Source organism: Lissotriton vulgaris, chromosome 4_1 (assembly GCF_964263255.1).
Source record: "Lissotriton vulgaris chromosome 4_1, aLisVul1.2, whole genome shotgun sequence".
NCBI lineage: Eukaryota > Metazoa > Chordata > Amphibia > Caudata > Salamandridae > Lissotriton > Lissotriton vulgaris.
Genome location: NC_141691.1, coordinates 1304966116 through 1304992650, shown reverse-complemented (window position 1 = coordinate 1304992650; position 26535 = coordinate 1304966116).

Genomic DNA, 26535 nt, shown 5'->3' with positions numbered 1-26535 from the left:
CCTAAATGTGCTAGAGTGCTTTACAGAAGTCATATGTTGTTCCATGGATAGTTAAAGAGGGTTCAAAATTACCAAATATTATGAAATATAGTGGCATAAGGTAAAGATTTATAAAATGGGAAGAGACTAAAAAAAAACAAATTGAGCGAAAATTATAAAAAGCAGTGAAAAGATTGTAAGCACCTGATGAGATGGAAGTAGTGAAGTTCTGTGCCAAGACCTGATGAAATGGAGGTAGTGTAGTTCTGTGCCAAGAGGTGATTGAACATATTATCACTGGAAAGGATTAGGGGAAATGTCTGAGCTATTTGAGACGGCTTGTGCCAGGAGTTGTTCCCTTTTAAACGTTGGGGTTCTAGCAACAATGATTTGTTGTTTTGCGATGGTAAGAACCTCTTAAAAGCTTAAGATTGTCCGCAATTGGGTTCTAGCAACAATGATTTGTTGTTTTACGATGGTAAGAACCTCTTAAAAGCTTAAGTTTGTCCGCAATTAATTGGTAATGTATTGTGTAGGACCTAATGAATAATTCAAGCAGTCTTGTATATAGCCCTGGATTCAATGAGCAACTAGTAGAGAGAGACCAACATAGGGGTGATGTGATAATTCCTTTTGTCCCCATAGACAAAGAGTGCTGCCAAGTGTAGGATCGACTTCAGGCAGGGTGAGATGGGCTCTGAGGAGACCAGCCAACAGAGAGTTATAATAGATGATTACTGCAACTCCCTACTGCTGAACGCACAGGAAAAGGTACTAAATAAGCTCCAGACGGTGCAAAATGCTGCGGCCAGAATCCTACTATCCATCCCCAAATTCACCTCAACCTCCCCTTACATCAAAAAGCTACACTGGCTCCCTATCAGGAGCCGAACCAAATTTAAGGCTCTTTGTATAGCCTATAAAACCCTGAACAATTCCGGACCAATGTTCCTAAAAAAAGCCCTCTGCCCAGTGGAACACCTCAGGACATTACGATCGGCCTCAGCCCACCTACTGAAAGTTCCACGGACAAAAAAAACCAACTGGGGAGACAGATGCTTCACCATCGCAACTGCCAAATTGTGGAACACTTTGCCACTCCACATTAAAACCGCCCCAACGCTACTAAAATTCAGAAAAAGCCGCAAAACCTGGTTGTTTTCATCCTAAATTTTCCCTTACAAGAAGTGAGTATCTGTAACAATAGCGCCGAGACACCCGTATGGGTATTTGTTGCGCTCTAAAAATTGCATAAAATAAATAAATAAATAGAGAGCACCAGCGCATTAACAAGAGATTTCAGATTTTGCTTTGAATGTAGCTGTGGATTCCTCAGAGAAGACGTCGTTGATAGCGTGTATTTCTTGCCATGGGCTGATTTGGAACTGTAATTTGAGCTTCTTGACTAGGACGACTCCTAGGGATTTGGCACTGTCAACGATGGTGGGTTTACTGTTAAGGTTTTGGAATGTGTCCAGCCAGGATTATAATGGAAGTGTTGATTTTGAAGGAGAGATGAGAAGGAATTCAGTTTCAAAAGGTTTTGTTGCGGGAATTCTGCACATACACAGAGCTATGCAAAGGAAAATAGGACCTCAGTGAATAGGTGGTGTACCTACCACATCCATACCCAAAATCCCTTACAAACTAGCTATAGTGTCTCCTTAATTCTCCATCTACAGCAACGCTACCAATGAATGATTAGACAACCTAGAACACGCAACTATCTTGGGAATCATGGGAGCTAGACACCCTTTCGCTTAGCCACTCATACTTGTCCACAATGCACGTAATCAGAGAGGCAGTGCAGTTTAAAATGTTTATTTCAACTAACAAGCTCTATGGTGTAGTACATGAGCCAATACTATCAGCACAATGCACAAACACAATATAGTCAGCATTGTTACAATTCCATTGAATATAAACAGGGATGTCATGTTATAGAAAACAATGGAAAAGGACGGAACGACCTAACCACCCTCCCAGTGACAAGAGATAGATTATTATAAAACAGAAGACCTCTGGGCTTTGTCAGCAGACCCCATACTTCAGGGCCTAGATGCAATGTTCACATCGCAGGACAAACACAGGTCTTCTCTCTGGAAAGGTGTCTCTCCATGTGTGTGAAAACTGCTTGTGTTTGCAATATTAAAGTACACAATTTCCAGAGGTGCAGCTCTGTGAAGCCTGTTATGTCTAGGTGCGAGGGACAGATCAGAACTGAATAACAAGGGGCATTGTTGTTTGACCTGGAACTTCATGTGCAGACTAAATCTCAGAGCACACCGAAAAACCTGCAAAGCAGACAGTTCTCATGTGTAAAAGGGGCACAAATAAGTATTGCGAAATAGATGCTTGCAGTGTTTTGCGCAAACACTGGTTCATGGCAGTGAAGCTCATGCTAATTTAGCAATTGTCGACAATGGACCTATAAGCCTTACTACAGTTTCCGTTTCAGGCAATGTGTAGTCATCCAATTTTAAATACAGTATGTGGTGCTAGCGAGGTGCAAGATGATTGGAGAGGAGATCTTTAGATATAGTTGTGTGTTATCTGCATACTGCTGATAGAAAAACCAAGCTTTCTTAAGGAGCACACGTTGAATCGGGTAAGGGCAAGGATAGACCCTTGGGGGTCCCCTTGCTCAACTGCCATTGGTGTTGAGAGACAGACATCAATTTCTATTCTTTGTGACCTGCCAAGTAGGCATTTAAGCACCACGCCATCAATGCCAATTCGATATTTGAGCATGCCTACGATCATGTGTTGGTTGACCTTGTCAAAGGCTGATGAAGAATTAGGCAAAAGGAGTTGCCTGAGTCTAGGAATCAAAGTGCACCATACATCCCCTGTAATAATGCTGTTTCTGTGCTGCACCCCTGATTAAAACTGTATTGGTATTCATCTAGGAGGTTGTTGTCTTTTATGTATTGTGTGAGCTGCTCGGCTACACACCTTTGAATGATTTTTGTGAGGAAAGGCAGGTTGGAAATTAGGCAAGAGTTGCGGAGGACATTAGTATTTGTGGAGAGATTTTAGAGGAGAGGGAAAACTTGGCCAGTTTTGAAGAAGTTAGGAAATGTTCCTTGGCTGAAAGATAGAGTCACTTATTTTGTTTATTAGGTCAGCATGTGTGTTTAAAGGTCTTTGACAATGTTAGCCAGGATCTGGTCTACAAAGTGGAATGAGGGGTTGGTTGTCATGTTAATTTTGAGTAACTCTTCCTCAGTAAAGATGTTAACATTTGCCAAATGTCGTTAGATTTGCATGCCAAGTGATGGGTTGGATGGATGACTTACCATAGAAGTGATTTTACTTTAGAGTTAAAGAACAGTATAAACTCTTCTGCTTGTGTTGGTCAATACATTTGATGGATCTGGACATGGAAGGGCTGTTGGCAGTTTTGAGTAAGGTGGAAGATTCACTTTATTTGATTCTTGGCAGAGGCTAGGAAGGATCTAAAGCAATTAGATTTCTCACAAAAGATATGTTTTTTGTACTGAGACATTGGAGGTCAGTGATGGAGAGTAACTATCTCTGTTTCTTCTCTAGAAATGATACAGCTTGCCTCACAATAGGCTTTGTTTAACCATTACGCTGATGGCTAAGTTTGTTTCTTTTTGCTTTGGAGTGGAGCTACTATATTGAGCAGTTCAGAAAGACATTTAATACAGTGGGAGATTAAGTCATCTATGATAGGGCTGATGGGAGCTAGTGCCTTCTGAGCACGTTGCTACATATACTGATGTCAATGATACTGGTGTCTCAAAGCCATGTAATTGCTCCATCTATAATTAGGTGTACCTCCTTTGGAGTCTGGTTATGTCAGGAACACAAAACGTGGGTGCAGATTGTGCATTTGCTAATTTATGTTAGCATGGGGTGAGCCAATTAGTGGATGTGTCTGATAAATTAGCTTGGAATACATTTTTATAAATACATTGGTCCCAGAACAACAAAAATGCTATCAGTATAACTAGAGATATGCAATTTAAAAGTTTTTAGTGATAATAGCACCCAAAGCAAAACACACCATTCATGGTCATCGCATTAGACCCGGGGAAAGTCATAAATTCAGGCCGGCTGCAATGGAGTGCAGTTCGGATACAGAGACAAGGTTAGTCCCGTTGAACAGTTACCTTAAAAGGTCAGTGCAACGAGTTCCGTTCCCGGTGGAGAAGACTGTGTGGAGGGGCTGAGTGTCATGGACAATAGTTGCTTTGGCCAGAGAGCAGGCTGGGCCTCGTAGGCTGTTGTCGCTGTAGCGCACAGAGTCGTGGACTAGCATTGATGTAGCTTTGCACTGTAGCTAGAAGTGCAGGTCTATGGTTGCCAGTCGTCGCTAGCAGTCGCTGTTGATGCTAAGAGCAGGTTTCACTGGTTCTTCACATTGCCGATCATTGAGGGCAGCATAGTCGTGAGGAGAGCAGGCCAGTTCATGGTTGTGAGAAGCCCAAACATCAGGATTTTTACATTTTCTTCAGGAAGAGTACACTGGTGTCAGCCAAGGGTTCAGGGCCTAGGGAAGCAACTCTTGGGTATCATTGATTCACTGCAGCAGAGGTCAACAGGGATCAGGTATGTTGAGTTGCAGCTCCAGGCAGGTCCAGTTGCAGCAGGTCATGTTGGCAGTTGTAGAGAGGCCTCTGAAGCTTGTTGTGTCACTATAGATCATACCAGCCAGTCAACTGAACTTTGGAGTCACTCTAGTTAGCCTGGCATAAAGGCAAGCATGTCCAGTCTTCCTTCTAAGACAGCAAGGCAGTCCTCTGGCAGCTGGTCAGTCCTTCTTCTGTAACTGTCAAAGGTCCAGGAGTGTTCTGATGAGTGGCTCTAGAGGTCCAATATTTATACCTGGTACCAGCCTTTATGTGGGGGACTCCCTGTCCTACCCCTACATCTAGTTCTGGAAAGTTTTTCTCCTTACTCTGTCAAGGCTTAAAACTGTTTGTGGTGACAAAAGGCAGGGGCAGTCATGATGTCAGGTTCCTTTGTGTTTGTTGGAAGAAAAAACATCTGAACTATAGGGGGGGCTGTGTACAGCCATTACGCAATCATCCTGCCTGGATGGCTCACTCTGCCCAAACCACATGCCCCTTTGTGTTAGTGTCTGTAAGCAATACATAACCCCCAACACCAGAGCTATTTACAGTCATGTGTCCGAGGACACTCGCAGAAGTAACAAATGGTTGGGACAAGAAAATGGCAACTTTCTAAAAGTTACAAAACAATTCAGGGGTTGGGCCAATTTTATGTCAGCAAGGCTAGGCCCCTTTAAATATAAAATGCAAAACAAAAGCTAGTACTGACGATGCTTTACACAAATCTTATTTTATGCTTGTGACCAATGAACTCAATTAGCGTGGTCACCATTTATTTCATCATTCTTAGTTTACTAGATCAGTATTAGTTTGTTTGGTATCTGTCCAAGACGTAGGAACAAACATACTAACATGTTTTACTTTAAAGAATGCTAGTTGTAGCCTATGTGACATAAAAGTAAACACAACAATTAATTTAAACAGTACATGAACAAAAGTTGTAGCACATGCACTTGGAATAAACATAAACAAAAATATGAACACAATTATATCACAGTTCTCAATATTGTCACTAAAAAGGAGCCTATGTGTAATTTCAAAATAAGTGGGTACCTCTATTTAATAGACAAACAGGGGATGGAAGCAACAAAGTATCACCAAAATGGACAACAGGGGCCATGAAATTGCAAATTTTTCCTATATATTGTGTCCAGTGTCATGAAAAACCTGTTTATTTTTGGCAGCAATCATTCTGGCTAAATCTGCTATTGACTCATTTTGAGCCTGGACCAAGGTATGGGTTCTTCTAGGACGGGACTGCTCACAAATGGACTTCCATCACAAGTGCTGGGACTTTTTCTTTGATGCATATCTATTCTGCAGAAATTTGTAGTGGCTGTTTCGATGTAAGCATGAAGCAGGCTGAGATCAATTACATTTTAAAGCTGTGTTTCATTTCATAATCGAAATTGTTGAGGTCTCCAACCATCTTTTCAGAAGCTTTCAGTGGATTATGCAGAACAAGCGGTCACCTCCTTAGAGTCTCTTACAAAAAAACTAACAATTATCTGGTGAAAAAAGAAGGATGAAATAAATGGTTGTTTTGTATTTCACTTTCTAAAAGTGGATTTTTCAGAATTGTGATTTAAAATACAACTTTACAATCGAAGAGGTTTTAAAATTCATTTCAGTGTAAACAGCAAATCACTATCTACTCCCAATCCAAAGCTATCACTTATTAAATGTAATAGGGTAACCCATTGTTGATCAATGGTAGAGATTGGCCTTACAACAGTGTAAAATGTAATTGCACGTCTCACTATTTAAATACAATGCATCCTACCATATGGGCCTTTAGGGTCTATTTTAGGGTTACATACATTTAAAAAAGGAAGATTTAGACCTAGCAAAAGGTTTAATTTGCCAGGTCAAAATGTCTGCTTAAAACTGCTCTAGAGGCAGCAGTGGGAGACCTAAGACATATTTTAAGGATACCATAAGGGGTGGCACATGAGTGCTGCAGGCCCACTAGTGGAATTTACTTTAGAGGGCCTGGGTATATGTAGCATCATTTACTAGGGACTTACAAGTACATTGCATATATTTATCATGTAGATGCCTATTGTACCATGTTTTTAGAGAGAGATAACTAGCTGGTTAAAAGCCCTATTACCTACAAAAAAGGGTTCACAAACAGAAGGCAAACATCTGGGAGAGATCCTGCAAAAAAGTGCCAGGTCCATCAATGCTCAAGTTCTGAATTCAAGCTAAGGAATAGCTTGAAACCTTTAGGCTGCATTACAGCTTGCAGGATCTAAGATATACATCACTGACTAGGCCTTCATGGGTTAAATCATCAATTCTATCCCACAGATCCTTAGGTGGTACCAGCTTATCTTTCCTCATAACTCTCTCATTTACAATGCTTAGTTCATGGCGAACTTCCCAAAAATCCTTCAAATTATTATCTAAACACCTGTGTTTTAAAGGCCAACCATGAACAATTTTTTCTTTTACTTTCTTGAGAGACTCATCTAAGCTCATGCCGTTTTTCCATTCTTCGTGAGAGATGCCTTTGAATTACCATTATCATGACTTGTTCATTTATATTGTTTGCATCAGTTCCCTCTCCATCACACGGTAATCTAGATAAGCAGTCAGCTACTATATTTTTAGTACCAGATATATACTCAACGTTGAAGTTGTATCCTTCTAAACTCATAAGCCATCTGCTTATGCGAGGAGTGGTAATATATCTATTTTTTGTCGAAAAAAAGTATGTACGTGGTTTGTGGTCTGTGCGTACTGTAAAAGGCAAACCCCACAGATAAAATTTAAAGTGACTAACAGCCCATGCCACAACTTGTGCCTCTCGTTCCAGAGTGGAGTAGTTGTGTTCAGCGTCTTTTATTGCCCTTGATGTGAATGCCATCATTTTTTCTTTACCATCTATACTTAGACTGAGAGTCGCCCCAAAGCTTTTGCCACTGGCATCTGTCGTTAAAATATTTTTTCTTCTTGGGTCAAAATTGCCCAAGAATGGTGCATTCACAATAGCTTTTTTGTAAATTCAAAAGATTCTTGACACTAAAGACTCCATAAAAAGTGTTCTCCTTTTTTAAGTAACTCTCCTAAGGGAGCTGTAATGTCAGCAAAGTTTTTTACAAACTTTGTCATACACTCAACTAGTCCAAGAAAGGACTTAACTTCTTCCTTGTTAGTTGGTGCTGGCGCTTCTCTGACTGCTTTCACAAGATCTAATTTAGGTTTAATTCCATTCTTGGAAACGGTGTTTCCTAAATAGTCAACACTGTCTACGTCAATCTTGCATTTCTATTTCTTTATAGTTAGGCCAGCATCATCAAGTGACTTCAAGACTTGTATCAAAATATCTTTGTGATGTTCACTTGTTTGACCATAAATTAGAATATTGTCTTGAAAATAGAGTACATTTGTAATGTCTTTCAAGATCTGATGCATTACTCTTTGAAAAATGCTGCCGCCGATGCAAGACCGAACGGCATCCTGCAGTACCTAAAAGCTCCAAATGGCGTTATAAATGAGGTCAATGACATAGAAGCTTGGTGAAGTTCAATTTGGTGGTACGCTTGTGAGAGATCGATTACACTAAAATGTTTGGCTTCCCCAATCATTCTAATCATTTCATTTATTCTTGGGAGAGGGAATCAGTCAACCCAAATATTTTGCATTAAGGTCTCTTAGATCCACATAGACACGTAAACCCCTCCCACCAGGTTTTTGGGTGACAACAATGAGAGTTAACCATAAGGAGCTCTCAATTGGTTCAAAAATGTTCTGACTTACTAGTTTATCAAGTTCTTTTTTTAACGGTTCATTCATCAAAAGAGAGATTGGTCGAACCTAGTGTACAACTGGCACTGGGTTATCTTTAAGTTTAATTCTGTGTTGGAAATTCTTCAGATGGCCAATCTGTTCACAAAAAAGTTTTGGAAATTCCTCAAAAATATTGGTACTGCTATTGCTTCTGTCAACCACAAAAACTTGTTCCTGGCTGTTAGGATTGAGCTTTATTCCCAGTTTTCTTTGTTGAGCCCAACCTAATAAACTGGAATCTTTGTTTGCTAAATATACTTTTCCTACGGTACTCCAATCTTTAAAGGAAATTGTCATGTTCAACATTCCTACTAGTGGAATAGGATATTTACTATAACCACTAGGTTTAATGTCTGCTTGTTGAATAGTTTAATTCTTTTCCTTAAATTTTTCTTTAAATATATCATAATCAATCAAAGTTTATGGAGAGCATGAGTCAGCAAATACCTTCATGTCCACACCATCCAAACAAATGTTGCACGTGGGATAGTTATTCTCTGTTACCTTAATCTCATTTACAACATGAAATATGAACATATCACTTGCTTCATTACTGTCTTCAATTGCATGTACATTTTGTTTTTCAAAGTTTGCAATTTTACAATATCTTGCAAAATGCCCTCTTTTGTTGCATTTCTTACAAAACACCGATCTGGCTGGGCATTTAGGATTATTTGTAAGGTGATTTGCATTACCACAACAATAACATTTGAATATTTCCTTCTTGTCATCTACATCTTTCTTTTGGTTCGTGGACCCACTTAATTTTAGTACTCCTTCACTAGAGTCTGTTAATTCACACTTGCCCATTTGGTTCCTTAGTCCATTCACATTTTCCGAACTGATGCTTTGTTTCATTTCCTTTATGCACTCGGCCGTATGTTCTATACTTTTTGCAGCATGGATGGCCTCTTTTAGTTCTAAATTACTAGTCAAAAGTTTTTTCTGTATTTTGGGATTATTTGTACATCTTACAAGTTGATCCCTGATTAATGAATCTCTCAATGCTCCAAATTCACATTTATTGGCAAGCCCACCTCATACTGCAATATAAGTTGAAACTTTTTCATTTTTTCCTTGAATTTTCGAAAAAAATGTATGCCTTTCTAAGACTATATTAACTTTTGTGCCAAAATGTTTTTCCAACTTATTTATTGTAGTTTGGAATACATCTTCTCTCAAAAATTCATCTTCTTCTTCACTACTGGAATCTGATACATTTTCAAAGACCTTCCTTCCTTGTACACCAAGATTATGCAATAATATATGTTGCTTTCTTACTGCAGAAAATCGTTCACCCCCTATAGCAATTAGGTATGACATAAATATTTTTTCCCATTCTTTCCATGGAATATTTAGTTCACCTAATTCATCTAAAAATGGAGGTGGTTATGTCATATTTGCTATAGCCATTTTAAAATAAATTACAATTTGAATTTACTCAGATTTCAGTACTAATCTATTATTATTACCTATAAAAGTGGGTACATGCACCAATAAATTACAAGAAACAAAAGGCACAATATTAACAATGTGACTATTCCTCAGTATTAAACATCATCACATTTAAAATGTATGAAAGTTAGTGTAGAACTTGTGCTCTTTCTTTTACTTACAACGTTCCTATTATGTACTACACCACCATAAGATGTGATGTGGCTGCAAGCTTTAAAACAAAGAAGTAATAATTAACCGTGCAAATCAGTGATAATTGGCAACTGTATATAATGCTGTGTGTATCAGCGCTGAGACTTGAATGCTAAGAATAAAGTCTGATAAGCGAATTATTTCAATTTATTACTGGTGTCACAACAACATTTCCGTATTGGTCTTAATGAGTGTGTGTCAGTAAATATTTTTGCGAAGTTGAGGAAATAAAACTGACTCAAAAGAATATAGTTATAAGTTGCTGTACGCGTTAGCGAAAAATACCTCAAATTTGACACGCAGCACTTTTTCACACAAGCTGTGCGCATCAGCGAAAGATTCTTTAATTTGAGGGGATAGCCTGACACACAGCTGAAGAAAAAATTTCACACAAAGATTGCAGTTACTATAATACAATAGGACACCGGATAGCGCCAGACACCATAAATAGAAAATGGTGTTTACGGATAGCCAGCTGCACTGAATTCCTCGATATTTCATGGGCAAATAAATATTAATATTTTATGACTGAAAATGCCAAATGTTGTCCCAAAAAAATTATAGAAAGCTGTGTGTGTCAGCGGGAAAGTCCGATTGAAGTTCGGGAATTGGCTGACACACTGCATCACAACGTGCACAAGACACTTCTCTTCACACAGGAGCAACAAGGTCAACAAAAGGACACAGAGGCTGTGCGTTTTATACCAATTTCTCTGTTGGAACTAACAAGATTATTCGATCCCCAATGCCATCCATACATGTTGAACCATTCCTCACATCAGGACTTCCGAGAAAATGGCCATTCAAGCAAAGGTAACTCTTATTACTAACCAAGGAGCAAATGAGGAAACACAGTCACACACGGGTGATAATTGCCAGATATCAAAACAACTCTTGTGCTCCTCACCTTTGACTCCTGAGGTTTCAGTGAGATGTAAGGTAACAATTAATTACCTTAATTATTAATTTTTTTGGGAAGGTTCTTATTCTTAAATATGTCGAAACTAATAATCTCCTCACAGCTTAATTTTCAACGTTTTGTGGCAATATATGTTTGGGGAAAAGGTTGTAAATGCTGTTCACCGCCAGCATTTGTCGCCAATATTACGAAGTAGGATTTTACAGCATATAATAGTTTATTGAATAAAGGTTTACAACCTCCTGCCACAGACCTTCCAGCATATCTGTCAGAACATTGACAATTTCATCAAAGGCGAGTGGAACATTCCAAGAGGGTTGGAGAGGGAGGGGTGGCATGGGAAGTGTGAGGAACATTTCAAGGGTATGGAGAGCAAGGAGACTAAATTACAACAAACCCCTTTCAGGGTTGAAGTAGATCTCTTTAAATTTATCCGAGGACCTAAACTTAAGAATCATTTCTCGGGTTTTCCCGAGAAGAATGATAGCAATAGGAACATACACTATGACAATCCCTCCAACTCACAGAGCATCAATGATGTTAAAGCCACACACTTAATTCTATCATTGACTGACTTTGATGACTCTCCTAACTCCTTTGAAAGTCTCCTAAATGACTTAGAGATAGAGACTAACCAGACCCTAGCCAGCGGCCTCAGGAACAAACCCAAATGGATTCCTACCTTACCTTGTGGAAATCCTGTAGATATCTTTTACAATCTGGTCTTAGAAGACATTGACAATCATGAAATCAGACGTAATCCCCATAAACATAGATAATGGTATAACTTATCAAGGAATGAGAGATTGGCTCTCAAATCTTTTAGTATGGCTCAAGAAATCATCATTAGGGAGGCTGATAAGGGTGGAAATGTGGTGGTTATGGACAGGGAAGACTACCATCAAGAGATATTGACACAACTTCAAGACACCACTTGCTATGAACCGCTAACTACATCCCCAAGGGCCCTCTCACTATCCTCATTAATAAACACCTGAGTGAGTGGCACACCCAAGGATTAATTGATGAAGATGAATTTCAATACATCAGAGTAGCTAGACCCTCTTTCCCCTGGCTATATACTCTCCCCAAAATTCATAAACTAGCTGAATTCCCACCTGGCAGGCCAATCGTATCAGACATGGGCGGGCCAACAGAAAAACTTTCTCAATATGTTGACGTCCTTTTGAACCATCCGGTGATTCATACAGGATACGAAACATATCTTGAGTGTCCTAGCTGACATCCAGTGAAAACCTGGCCTCGTCATGGATACCCTGGATGTGGTGTCTCTGTACACCTCAATCAAACCTGACCTGGGCTTGAATGCAGTAACCAAATGCCTACACAACAGACCAGTCACACTATGGGAACACACCAACATGCTTGTTTCCATGATGGACATTATTCTCATGAACAACTTATTCATTTATGACAAACAGTGGTACAGGCAAACAAAGGGTGTGGCCATGGGATCTAGATTCTCGCCATCCTTTGCTAACCTTTACATGGGATCACTAGAAGCAGACTGGATCTGGGGCACTAGTGGAGTACCATGGATTGATTACATTGTATACTGGGGGCGGTATATCAATGATTGTCTACTAATCTGGTCTGGTAGTCAAGAGACATTGCGCGACTTCTGTGAATATTTGAGCTCCAATGACATGGACATACGATTTACTTGCCACATTAGTACCACCAATGGTACTTTTCTTGATATAGAACTGTACATTAAAAACAATGTTCTCCATAGTCGCCTGTGGTATACAGACAAAATATAGAGTACAAAATATTGAATTACACAAATATTGACTTCAAAATATAGAATGGACAAAATATCGTTTTTAAGGTTAGTAATGTAATATTGAAATTTATAAATATAAAAAGTCAAAATATCGAAGTATATAATATAGGTTATTAAAATTATCGAATTTTTAATAATATCAAATTTTTTATAGTGTTTTGTATGTTAGTATATGTGTAAAAAGTGTATATTTATGTTATAATTTATTTGAAGTAATGAATTTTATGTTATTTAATTTTTGCGTAATTTAATTCTGTAGCAGTTTGTGGGTTTATAGGGGAATAGGGTGGGAAGTAATTTAATTATAATTAATTAAATATTTACATTTATTTATTTGTATTTATTTTGATTTAATAGTTAATTATTTTTTATTTGGTAATTAATTAAATTTTAATTGGCAATTAACATTACTTAATTGATTTATTGATGAATAGGTTAATTTTACTAATTTATTTTCCGTAGCGGGTTGTGGGTTTATAGGAGAATAGGGTGGGAAGCAATTTAATTATAATTAATTAAATATTTACATTTATTTATTGGTATTTATTTAGAATTAATTGTCAATTCATTTTTATTTGGTAGTTAATTAAATTTTAATTGGCAATTAATTTTACTTAATTGATTAATTGATAATTATGTTAATTTTACTAATTTATTTTCCATAGCGGGTTGTGGTTTTAAATGGGAATAGGGTGGGAAGTAATTTAATTATAATTAATGAAATAATTTAATTTATTTATTGGTATTTTTTTATTCATTTTTAATTAATTTGTAATTGCTAATTAATTAATTGGTAATTTGTAATTAATTTGTATTAATAGGTAATTCATTATAATAATTAATTTTTATTTGCATTTTAATGGATTAATTATTATATTATATTACATTGATAGTTACTTTTAAGTAATTTTTTATAGATATTAATATATATATTTTTTAAATAATATATTGAGTATTTACTTTCCCTACTGTTGCACTCATTGGAGTGGGAATAGTAAATTTAACCCCTACGCTATCCAACGCTTTTCCTAATGTTGCACTCACTTGCACGGGAATAGTAATTTATTCCCCTATGCTATCCAAACGCTTTCCCTACTGTTGCACTCACTGGATTGAGAATAGTAATTTTTACCCCTATGATATCCAACGCTTTCCCTACTGTTGCACTCTTTGGAGTGGGAATAGTAATTTTTACCCCTATGCTATCCAACGCTTTCCCTACTTTTGCACTCTCTGGAGTGGGAATAGTAATGTTTACCCCTACGCTATCCAACGCTTTCCCTATTGTTGCACTCACTGGAGTGGGAATAGTCATTTTTACCCCTACGCTATCCAACGCTTTCCCTACTGTTGCACTCACTGAAGTGGGAATACTAATTTTTACCCCTACGGTATCCAACGTTTTCCCTACTGTTGCACTCTTTGGAGTGGGAATAGTAATTTTTACCCCTACGCTATCCAATGCTTTCCCTACTGTTGCACTCACTGGAGTGGGAATAGTAATTTTTACCCCTACGCTATCCAACGCTTTCCCTACTGTTGCACTCACTGGAGTGGGAATAGTAATTTTTACCCCTATACTATCCAACGCTTTCCCTACTGTTGCAGTCTTTGGAGTGGGAATAGTAATGTTTACCCCTACGCTATCCAACGCTTTCCCTACTGTTGCACTCTTTGACGTGGGAATAGTAATTTTTACCCCTGCGCTATCCAACGCTTTCCCTACTGTTGCACTCACTGGAGTGGGAATAGTAATTTTTACCCCTACACTATCCAACGCTTTCCCTACTGTTGCAGTCTTTGGAGTGGGAATAGTAATTTTTACCCCTGCTCTATCCAACGCTTTCCCTACTGTTACACTCACTGGAGTGGGAATCGTAATGTTTACCCCATGCTATCCAATGCTTTCCCTACAGTTGCACTCTTTGAAGTGGGAATAATAATTTTTACCCCAACACTATCCTACGATACAAATATTGTGTTTTTTACATTATTATAATGTGAATATATATATTTTTGTTTTAAAAAAGAAAGTTTTTTTTAACTTAAATTAACTATTTTATAATTTTAAGTTTTTTTGAGTATTTTTAAGTATGCTTTAGTTAATTATTTTTAATATTGCATTTATTTTAATTTAATTTTAAGACATTTACAAAAATTCGATATTTTGACTAACTATATTATTTATAAACAATATTTTTGATTCAATATTTTTGTACTTAGCTGTTTGTAGATAGGATTTCGATATTTTGGTAGTCGATATTTTAAACTCGATATTTTTAATGCCTATATTTTTGTACTCAATATTATGTCAGTGATCCATCGCTTGTATCGCAAGGAGACTTCATGTTATGCTGGCCTGCATGCAGGAAGCTCACACCCTATTCATCAGATAGACACTATTCCTTATGGATAATTTGTATGTGCGAGGAGAAATTATAGCGAGGAGAGTAAATTTCATTAGTGACATGACAGAACCTTTTCCTGGAGGGGGTACAAACCCCAAGTTCTTCGCAAAGCTGCAACAAGAATTAAAGGAATCAAAAGGGAATCAACACTCATCAGCAAAGAATGTCAAGTTCAAACAAAACAACCAGTGAGTCTCATCATGGACTACAATGAAATGAGCCTATGTGTCAAGAAGAGCTTCAACAAACATTGGAGTGTCTCTATCGTTGATAGATCCCTAAGGGAAGCAATCACAACAACACCTCAAATCAAATACCGTTGTGGTAAAAACCTTAAGAACAGATTAAGCACCACTGTTCCGTATGCCACTAAAACCAACACGTGGATCACGGAGCGATCCAAAGGTTTCTTCAAATGTGGATGCTGTGGAGTGTGTAAATGGGCTAACCATGGAACCAAAACCTTTTCAGGCTTCCACAAACGTATTTTCACCATTAACCAAAACATTAACTGTAACACCAGATACATAGTCTACATCCTATAATGTACGTGCAAAAGTCAGTATGTTGGCAGTACCATCAGGCCCCTCAAAGAACGTATTAGGGAACATGTCAGAGCGATCCATCAATAGGATGCATGTTACCCGATGGCACTGCACATGGCAACATGTCCATCGCAAGGTCAACACAGGACATTTCAGTTTTTTGGAATCAACGTCACCGAGCCTAACGTCAGAGGTGGAAATCGTGAACTGAAACTTAGACGTCAAGAAGCCACCTGGATCATGCGCCTACACACGGTGAATCATGGCAAGAATTCAGATCATGAGCTTCATTACTTCTTGGGTCCATGAGCACCTAATTGAACATTAAGTTGACCACGCTGCAGGTTTGGTCTTGAGCCTCTTTAGTTCTGAAATCCTTGGGTTATAATAGAAACATTCAGTGTTTCTCATGTAGCCTTTCACTCAGTGATTTCTCTTGTCCTTTCCCATTTAAAGTGAAAATGACTTTTAGCACATCGTGATAATAATATCTATAGTTTGCTCTTCTCTACTGCTAGGATTTCCTTCGTTTTTTGATTTTTTGATTTTTTTTGTAATTTATGCTAGTCATCAAAGTAGTAAATCTAATTTTGTTTGCGCATGTGTGCAGTCATGCAAGATGGTACAGTCTATAACTCAGTGTGAAATTTCCTGTAACTATTAGCCACTATGATGTTTTGTAGGTAGCTTTATATTTCCTATGTCACAAATTACTAAGGCCTTTTATTCCATTGCATCTAATATGTATTTTCTCATGAGAGAAATTTTGAGAACGATTCCATTATTTTGCAAATAAGAAAAAAAGAGTCTGTTCTTTTCTTGGGGTCCACATTTATTTCACTGCTCTGTTTTCCTGCCTTTTTCTGGCTATTTACTGTCCTCCCTGCCCCTGCTGCTTTCTTCAATTGAAACATTAACAATGGGGAATCCGTCTGTTTTTAGACCTGTTCCCGGGGAGCGGATGCAACCGGTTTGGTTGGCAATCTAGTTTTTTTTAGATCCCCTTCCCTTCCTCACGTCACCAGTTAGGGAGGGCTTTCCCCTCTTGCTCTTTCCGAATCCGGTTTCAGCATAATTTTTCATGACGTGACTGGGATGGTTAGCGGTTTAGTTCTTTTAATCCCCCTTCCCTTCCTCACGTCACCAGATAAGGAGGGCATTTCTACGCTTTCTCTTTCTGTAACCGGTTTCAGCATAGCTTTCGGCACTCCGCGCTGCACATCAGGTAAGCGCCCCCGCTTCTCTTTACAAGACCGTCATTTATTGGCAGCGGCCCCTTAACAGTTCAGATTTTCATAGATTTTCCCGCCCACCCCACCCTTTTTTTCTTTAGCGTCAACTCATTTCAGTTATTGATGGCAGTACCCGCACGTCAATTTTCATGACTCGCTGCCTTTATTGAATACCCATAACATTACTGGCTCTTAGTGGCCTTTCGCAACCTTTTACCCTGATTAGGACCGGGTTGGAATTATCACTGGTTCCACAATACAACACTTTTAAGATTTACTCAGGTATTTCCTGCATGTCAACCTTTTCTCAGTTTACCTCCCCTTACTCCGTGCAATATCCCCCTTTCGCTGAACTTTTTCTTTTTTACTTTCAGGTGCGCTCTCACCTACACATTCTTTTTTGGAGGTCATTATGGAAATATTATGGAACTCGAAACTGATTTAGTCATTATTTTGTTCCCTTTTTGCCCGTTACAGGATGCTTTTTCCTTTTTTTAGGTCCATGTTTACTAAGCCTGACGACATTTGATACAGTTTATTAACCAATCCATCAAGTGTCAACATTTATTTACTGTCTATATTAACGCACCAGATGCAAGAATGTGCGCCATCATTGTGTTTCTTTCCTCCTGCCTTATTTCTACAGGTCACTCAAGTCACAAGTCTGTTCCTTTAAATGAATACCTCTGGTTTGGGGGGCGCCGCGTTGTACTCCTCGTACTGCACCACTGTTTTGCTGATTACGCGGAGCTCCAGACCGAGAGGGCGTGCCCCTTGCCGGTATCAGCAGAAAACCGGCTACACACTCCACCAATGCTGACCGCAGTAAATATATATATATTTATCCCGGTAGTTATAGTTAGGACCATGTTTTCATAGGAATAGTGTGATTTGACTTGCCTACATCTTCGGCGCCAGTTGACGAATCTTCACAAAATATTCCCCAAAAAAGTGCATTGGTAATTCTAACTGTGCATAGAAAGCTTTGGGGTGATCCATCAAACAGGGGGTCGAGATTGAAGGGAGGGCAAAAAAAGGGTCTTTCCCATGTTAATTCCCATAAATATTTTGATCACTACAACAGCCCGAACTGATGGACGGAATTACTCCAAATTTGGCAGAGAGCTAGCTCTTGGTCCAGAAAGAGTGCTTTTTATTATTTGATGTTAATCCATTCATTAGTTTTAGGGTTATTTGTAGAAATCCAAATTTGTACATATAGGGACATGGATCCTCAAAGTCCCTGTGCTTATATCATATTGGCTGCCACCACTTTAACCAGGAGTGTTGGCAGCCATCTTGGGACTTAGTCTCAGCAGACTCCCCAAACAAATGTTAAACAAAAAGAAAAGGGGCCAGGATAGGAATACCCTGACCTTCTAACCCTGATTTTGGGGTCCGCCTGGCACCCCACTAAGGCAAAAAAGCATTAAAACAAACTAAATTACTGAACAATCGTGACATCATCACAAATCCACAACGAAAAAAAACAAGGGTGGTCCCCTGCTTGCTTAAAAAAAACTTTGGTGGGCCAGGTCCTGGGGGCATGCACCAACATTTAAAAAACAACAGGGAGGGGCACACGGGGACCCCCTCCTAGGGTTGTTTTCAGCCCCGGGGACTACCACCTCCTAGGGATTTATTTACATTTGGGATGGGGGCCGCACAAACCTTGAGTTCTTACTATTGCAACTTTTCAGTGACAAGTTTTAAAGTTTAAAGGGGTTTATAAAGCGCCTGGTGACGCCTCCCGGCGTGTCCCCGCGCTGTGGAGAGAGCATGTTAGGAGGAGGGAAGCAAGACCACTACGAAGTGAATAAAAAGGTTTTCAGCATCTTTCTAAAGGAGGTCTCATTAGTTTCTAGCCTAATGTTCGTGGGAAGGAGATTCCAGTGCTTGGCTGCCAGTGAGCGGAAGGACCTGCCTCCCATTCTGGCTTTTTTGGGGCGGGATGTTCTGAGCAAGCCCACTCCTTTAGATGTAAGGGATCTGTTCGGTTCATACAGGGATGCCAGATCCGACATATAAGCCGGCGCTTTTTGGTGAATTATCCTATGGCACCATAGTAGAGCTTTAAAAGCAATCCTCTTGCTAATAGGTAGCCAGTGGAGGGAGGCCAGAGAGGGTCCTGAGGGGGCTCTGCGGGGAAGTCTTAACACCAGGCGTGCTGCAGAATTTTGCAGGACCTGTAGCCTCTTGATGTTTTTAGCAGATGTGCCCAGGAGCAACACATTCCCATAATCAATACGGGATGTGATAAGGGCCTGCGTCATGGTACGCCTGGAATTCAGTGGAAGCAAATCTAAGGTGCGATTGGCGTTTTCATTACTCCAAAACATTTGCCTACTGTTTTCTTGATGTGGCTATCAAAAGACAACTTGTTGTCTACCCAGACACCTAAGTTTTTTGCTTCCCGGTTAGGAGTAGGCAAGGGACCCAGACAGTTGGGCCACCATTCTTTCGTCCATTTTGTCTCATTGCCCCCAATTAAAAGAACCTCCGTTTTTGTGCCATTTAATTTAAGACAGCGCTCTGTCATCCAAGTGGCAAGCTTACACATGCAAGCATTGAAGTTGTCTGCTTCCAGGGAGGGGGCTTGTGACAGTGATATTAGAAGTTGCGTATCGTCGGCGTAAGAGACAAGCTCTACGCCGAACGATTGCACCACTTCTGCCAGGGGAGCCATGTACAAATTAAACAGGGTGGGACTCAGGGCCGAGCCCTGAGGCACCCCCTGTTCTAGCATCACACTGTCAGAGAGAAAAGTCCCTCTTTGGACTTGAAAGCTCCTGTTGATAAGAAAGGCTTTCAACCATCCCAGTGCCTTTTTGGTGACCCCGCTCTGTTTAGACACTGTAGCAGGATGGAATGCGCTACAGTGTCAAACGCGGCACTGAGGTCCAGCATGATGAGAGCCATGGTCTTACCCTCATCAGCTCCCTCCCGTAGGGTTTCAATAGCCCTCAGGAGAGCTGTCTCTGTGGAAAAGTTTGATCTGAACCCCGATTGAGATTTATGAAAGGCATTATGGGCTTCTAGATGGACCATGAGTTGGGCATTAGCAATTTTCTCAGCTAGCTTTGCAAGATAAGGTAGCAAAGAGATTGGGCGAAGATTCTCCAATATGTCATGACTCATGTTCGGCTTTTTTTTAATCGGTAGCACTACAGCTTGTTTCCATTCCATAGGTAAGCAAGCCGTGGAGAAGGAGACTTGAAGCAGGTGTCTGAAATGTGGTTCTAGAGCAAAGAAAGCTTCAGCTAGAATTTTAGCAGGCGCAGGGTCTCGAGGAGAGCCTGATTTGATGTTTTTGCACATTTTGGCCAATGCTTTAAAGGGAGGAACATAGAATGAGCCTAGGCACACTGGAGTACTTATGAGATCTTCATTTTCAATAAATTCAGTTCCCAACTTTATATTGGTGGAAAAACTGGCATAGATGTTCGTAATCTTTCCTGAGAAATATTTAGCAATGTTATTACAAGTTTCCACAGAGTCATTTTGGGAGGAAGGATTAGCGTCCACTATAGAAATTTCTTTATAGATTTGATAAAGTTCCTTAGAGGAGTTTTCTGCTTCCAAAATGCGGATGTTGTAATGAGCTGCCTTGGACAGGCGTATTTTTTTGTTATATTCTCTTTGCGCTACTTTGTACTGGGCTTTAATTTCTGAGCAAAATTTTTGGCGCCATGCTCTTTCAAGCTTTTTACAAGCCGTCTTCATGGTTTGAAGTTCTTGACTAAACCAGGGAGCAGCTTTTTTTGTTCTCCTGGCGTTGGTCGCGGTGCGACTTGGGGCAGTTGTGTCAAGGGCCTTGGTGATGCAGTTAAGTAAGTGCTTATTAGCTGTCTCACAATCATCCCCCCTAGGAGGGCCTTCATCCTGGAAAATTTTAATGAAAGACTCTACTGAGAAATTCTTCCATTTCCTGCGTTTATAACGTAGAGATTGAAGACGATAGTGTTCAGTTCTATCAAGTTGAATTGTTATGGGGATGATGTAATGATCAGACCAAGGTATGGGTTGGGGAGATGAGGTATGAACTCCCTTCCAGTTGCCAAAAACAGGGTCTAATAAGTGTCCTGATTGATGTGACGGCTCATTATTTATTATTTCCAGCTGTACAGAAAGTAGCTCAGATTTAATATCAATCGCATCATTATCTGAGGGGTCTTCAAAGTGGGCATTTAGATCTCCTAGCACTAATAAGCGAGACTTCCTTAGTGCTAGGTGGGTTATGGCTTCCATGAGGGTGGAAGTAAAATCAAATAGCCTTCCAGGAGGCCGATATATCAGGATGCCAGATATAGAGTGATTGGGACCGGTGTTAATCGTAAAAGAGCCAGCTTCACTATGGTCAACCAAGATAGGAGATAAGGTGCATACTAGAGGGGCTTTAGTAGCGATGGCAATGCCACCACCTCTGCCGTCTTTCCTATCCAGTCTGGAAAGGGCATATCCGGAGGGGAGGGCCTGGATGATATCAGGGTCTGAGTAGTCATCCAGCCAAGTTTCCGTAAGGAATAGGATGTTGAGGTTCTGGTCCTCAAGTAGATGGAAAATTTCTATGCAGTGCTTACGTAAGGATCTACAGTTAAGCAAGGCTGCTTTAATGGTGTAACCCGTACTGGTGGCGGGGACAGGACTGATCGGGACAAAAGTACATAAGGTGCACTTTTTTAGCGACAGGGCATTCATGGAGTGTTTGCAGCCTGCTGGCGTGTCAAGTTGGAGGTCGAGCAATTCCTGTCTACCATACCTAATAGTGGTTGTTGTAGGTGAGCCAGGGTTTGTGGCCCCGCGCCCCGTCCGGCCGCGGATGGGCGCAGACGGGCTTGACTTTGGCTCGACTTCGGCGCGCTTCCGGCGCGCCCGCTGCACGCGTCCGCTGCGCGGTCGCTGACCAAAGCACATTTATAGTGATGGAAGGGGTCGCTAGAGCGCTGACCTGTGCTCCCTGAGCCCGGAAGTGCAAGGCTCCTCCTCGCCCTCCGCATCAAACGCCCATGATTGGACGCGGCGGACCGGGGCGGGAGTGGGAGAAAGACTGAGCAGCTGAGGTGAATAACAGTGATTAACAGGAGGTGTACCAGCTATAACCCACACTGAACATTTTAAAATAGCCTACAATCGCTACATAAAAACATTCGCTATAACAACAACGCGAGCAGTGCAGTTATATAAGGTTAAAAGCGCTAAGTGAATGGAGGCTGCCTCTGCCACCGGCAACACTCTGGTTTGCACATATAATGAAACAGTCATAGGCTGTGAAACACCAATGGTCAATACCAGTATCTACCATGCCTAAGGCCCAGTAACTAAGTACTTCTGCAGAACCACCTGAAAAAAATGAAATGAGTGTTATAAAAAAATCTAATATCAACCAATAAACAAGCTAGGCAAGTCACTGCGGTGTACAGAAAACAAACTAAGGGGGTCATTAGGATCGCGGACGGACTTGAGTCCGTCCGCGACCCCAGAGTAGGAGGGAACGTCCGCATGGGCTGGGGCGTTCCCTCCATGCAGATTAGGATGTGACCGCCAGGTGGTGGTCACATCCTCCATCTTTAACACTGCGGCGGGTGCAGCTTCAAGCTGTACCCGCCGCAATGTTAAAAATGCATGCATAGCATTTACGTGCACAAAGCGGCAGGCACCGCGCGGTGCCTGCTGCTTTGTGCACGCAAATGCAGGGGGGTACCATAGGTACCCCGCAGCCTCCCTTCAACCAGGGGGCCCGCAACGGGCCCCCGAAGTGAAGGTCCGTATGCTTTTCCACAGCGGAAAAGCCGCCGTGGAAAAGCATACATTTTACACCATCCTAATATGGCTGGCGGTGTCTGATAGACACCGCCAGCCATGTTAGAGCCTTTGCGCCGCGGTCGGAAGGCGACCGCGGCGGAAAGGCTGCGGACCGATTTCAAGACCCACCGCCATCCTAATATGGCGGTGGGTCTTTCGAGGCTCTGCAGCAGTTTTCCACTGCCGGCCCGGAGGATGCGGGAAAACCGCTATCATAATCGGCCCCTAAATGTGGACCTTTTAGCTATGGAACTAGGATATTTGCCATCTAATCTGAAGTTTACGACTGCACCTAAACCAGCTGAAAACAAACATTTTTTTCTAAAGCTGGGCAGGGCCCACAACACAGTGATATTTCCTTGGAAAGAACAGTCCTTTGGCCATGCCATCGGAAGTGCCACCTCTGTTTTGGTCAGTGAAATAGTTGAAAACTGTGGAAGCAGAATGCATTGTTTTAAATCCCAACCTCACAATTTGCCAAATTGTGTATTGCGCTCTAACCTTTTTTGAACATAGTCCGCTGCTCCCTTTGGCAAGATTTGGAGTATTTAGAATCAATGTAGAAGCTCGTAGTATAGTGTGAACTGTGTGATTAAAGAATGACTGGATATCACATGTTTGCCGGGACACTTGCTCAGTTTTATCTTAAATTCTCCAGAATGCAATATGGTGTTACATCAGTGATGTCATTTGAGATGCCATCAGTGATGTCACTGACTGTCAAGAGTGATGTAATATGTGAGGCCATAAGCAGTGCATTGTGGGGCATAAGTTATAGTTAGCTCGGGTAACTATAACTGCTGAATGGCTATGGTTTTCTAAAAGTGAAATCTGACCCTTACTATAACGTCACTTTAACCTTTGTTTTTTGCAGTGAAAAAACAAAAAACTATGTATATATATATATATATATACATATATCTGGAAAACAGGAAGCAGAGAACACTCTGGGTAGTTCCAAATGTTTGGCGAAGAGCAGCTCCTATTCAGAACACCCTGCAACACAGCGACACACTGAATCTTCTCAACTGAAATGTCTTTATTTCTAGCAGATTTTTAAGCATAGGATTAGCACACTGCCATCCACGCCAACCTAAAAAGACATATAGAACTTTGCTAATACTATGCTTAAAGATTTTTCTTTATAAATGGCAGAATAAAAGGCTCGTACAGTAATTCTAAAATTATAGTGGACCTCACAGTGATTTGCTAATAATGTGCTGTTTGTCACCTTTGTCAAAAAAACTTCACCCACCTCAGGTCCTTCTTGGAAAGTTTTGGGGTATTGGTCAAGTGGGGGCTAAGAAAAATGGGGGGCCCAAAGCATTTTTTTCTGAAGCAATTTACACAAGTTATTTTGCATACTGATAGAGACAAAGCAACTGAACAATATTGCACAAAATTTGGCAGAAAGCTCAATCGTTTCTCAGAAAGCGTACTTTGTGTGAGTTAGTGTAAATCTGTTTAGCCTTTTCTGAGAAATGTAGGTTAACAAAACAGAAATATCTTGTGCCGTGAGACTTCGACTGGACAACTGTGAGAGTCCTGCAGTATCAAATGTCAAATAAACCATTTTGATTAGCTAGACTCATAGGACAGAGATGGTTTCTGCAGGCCAGAGAACTCTGATTGGCTGGCCGCAATACATAGAGAAATGCTGTGGTGACCATTATAGGACTCAAGGAGTCAGGCCCCAAGTAATAAAAAAATATTTAAAATACAATAGAAGATGGCATGATGGTGATACCCTGGCACCCTGCACCTTCGGCAAAATTGTAAAAAAAAACTATTTTTGTTTACCATGATCCAGTAGTACTCCTGTTGGAGACAGCGTGGTCCTTGTGTAGACCTGCAAAAATAAAACAGTAACAGCTAAAAACATTTTTAAAAGGCTGAGGTGGTTTAGGGGGTCTGCTATCTGCCTGTATGGCTTGTGTGTCTACATAGGGCCCACTGTGGCCTGGCCATGTGGTCAATCTTCCAGAGCACCCAACCAAAAACTTCAGACTTATCATAATAAGCTCTTACTTTACATTAAGGAAATCTATAGAAATTCACTAAATACACAAAGGTTAAAGTGGAGTTATACATAAGAAAGGTAGTAAGATTTTAGTTTTTATTAAAAAAGCCTTAGAAATTCACTGAAAAAAGCCAATGGTTAAAGTGGATTCATATGTCTTTTATAATTAACAAAAACTATGGTTTAAAACAAAGAAAACACTGAGATTCAATGGTTATAGGAACCCGACATAAATATAACTTGCACTGTCATGATGCACTGTTTATGAAATCACATATTGCATCATTGACAATATTTGAAGTCAATGCCACTAGTGCAAGGTATGTCAGTTACATACCACTGGCACTTTTCTGTGGTGTTTTTTTTATTTAACACTAGTGCTTTTTTGATGAATTTCTAGACTATACCTGTATCCACTGTCTTTGTTTCAAAGAAGTGGAAATTCATTAGGGTTAGTGTGTACACTCTATGGAGTGATTGTGGTCTAAGCATTCCCTCCCCTTGTTAATGTTTATTTTATTTAACGTTTGTTGGAAATCGCCCTTTTTGCAGGGTTATCCCCACACATTTTGCTTCTTCCTCCTATTTTTTCCAGACCTGTTTTTGTTGGTTTTAAAACTCTGGGCACTTTACCGCTGGTGGTCACTTCTAAAGTACATATGCTCTCTGTGTAAATTGTGTTATGGATTGGTGGTTCCATGATTTGTTTATTTGATTTACTGGTAAGTCCCTAGTAAAGTACACTGAAAGTGCCAGGGCCTGTAAATCAAATGCTACTGGTGGACCTGCAGCACTGTTTGTGACATCCACGGAAGTAGCCCTGTAAAGGTAACTCAGACCTGCGACTGCGGAGTCTGTGCATAGTTTCTAACTGCCATGTTGACTTGGCAAGTGCACCCACTTGCCAGGCCCTTATCTTCCCTTTTCTTACATATATATAAGTCAACCTAAAAGTAGGCCCAAGGTACCCCTGTGGGCAAGGTGCTGTGTATGTTAAAGGTAGGACATGTACTGACGTGTGTAACATGTCCTGATAGTAAAATACTGCCAATTTTGTTTTTCATTTTGAAAGGCTGTCTGTCCCATAAGGTAGAATGGGAGTTTATTTATAACATCTTAAAAATATATATTTCCATTGGGACAAGATAGGAAGGTATAGTTTAATATGCATGAACTCAGAATGTAACATGCATATTTCAGTAAAGATGATTTTTATGCTCTGTGTTTGAAAATACCACTTTTAGAAAGTAGGTGTTTTTTTACTTAGCTGTTGTATGTGGCTCTGCTGGTTTGTGTATTGACTGTCTAGCTTTGGAGTGTCAGGGGTTGGGGAGATGCATTCTCTCAGATGGCCACTGGGGGGGTTGATGTGTTTCCTGTCTTTCCTGAACGAGTCAGGGCTGGGCTGAATAGACATGGCCTGCATTCAGAGTATTGGGAGGAGTTTTCACTAGCACCTGAATAGGCGCGGTCTGCATTTGGAGTGATGGGAGGAGGTTCCCTTTGCACCTGATTAGGCCCTGTCTGCCTTGGACAATGCTGTTTCCACCTCTTGCCGGGAAGCTGGGCCAGAGAGGACAGAACTGGTTTTGGCTGAGCACAGACAGAGAACAAAATATTTTGGGGCTCAGACCCCAGAGATTCAGAATACTGCTGAACTAAGGAACATGCCAGGAAGAAGAGCTGGAAAAGCTGTCAGGAGGAACTGCCACTTTGCTGTCTGCTTCACTGTGCTGGCCTGCTGCTTGCTGCTTCTGTCTTGGGCAGGGTAAGGAATGGA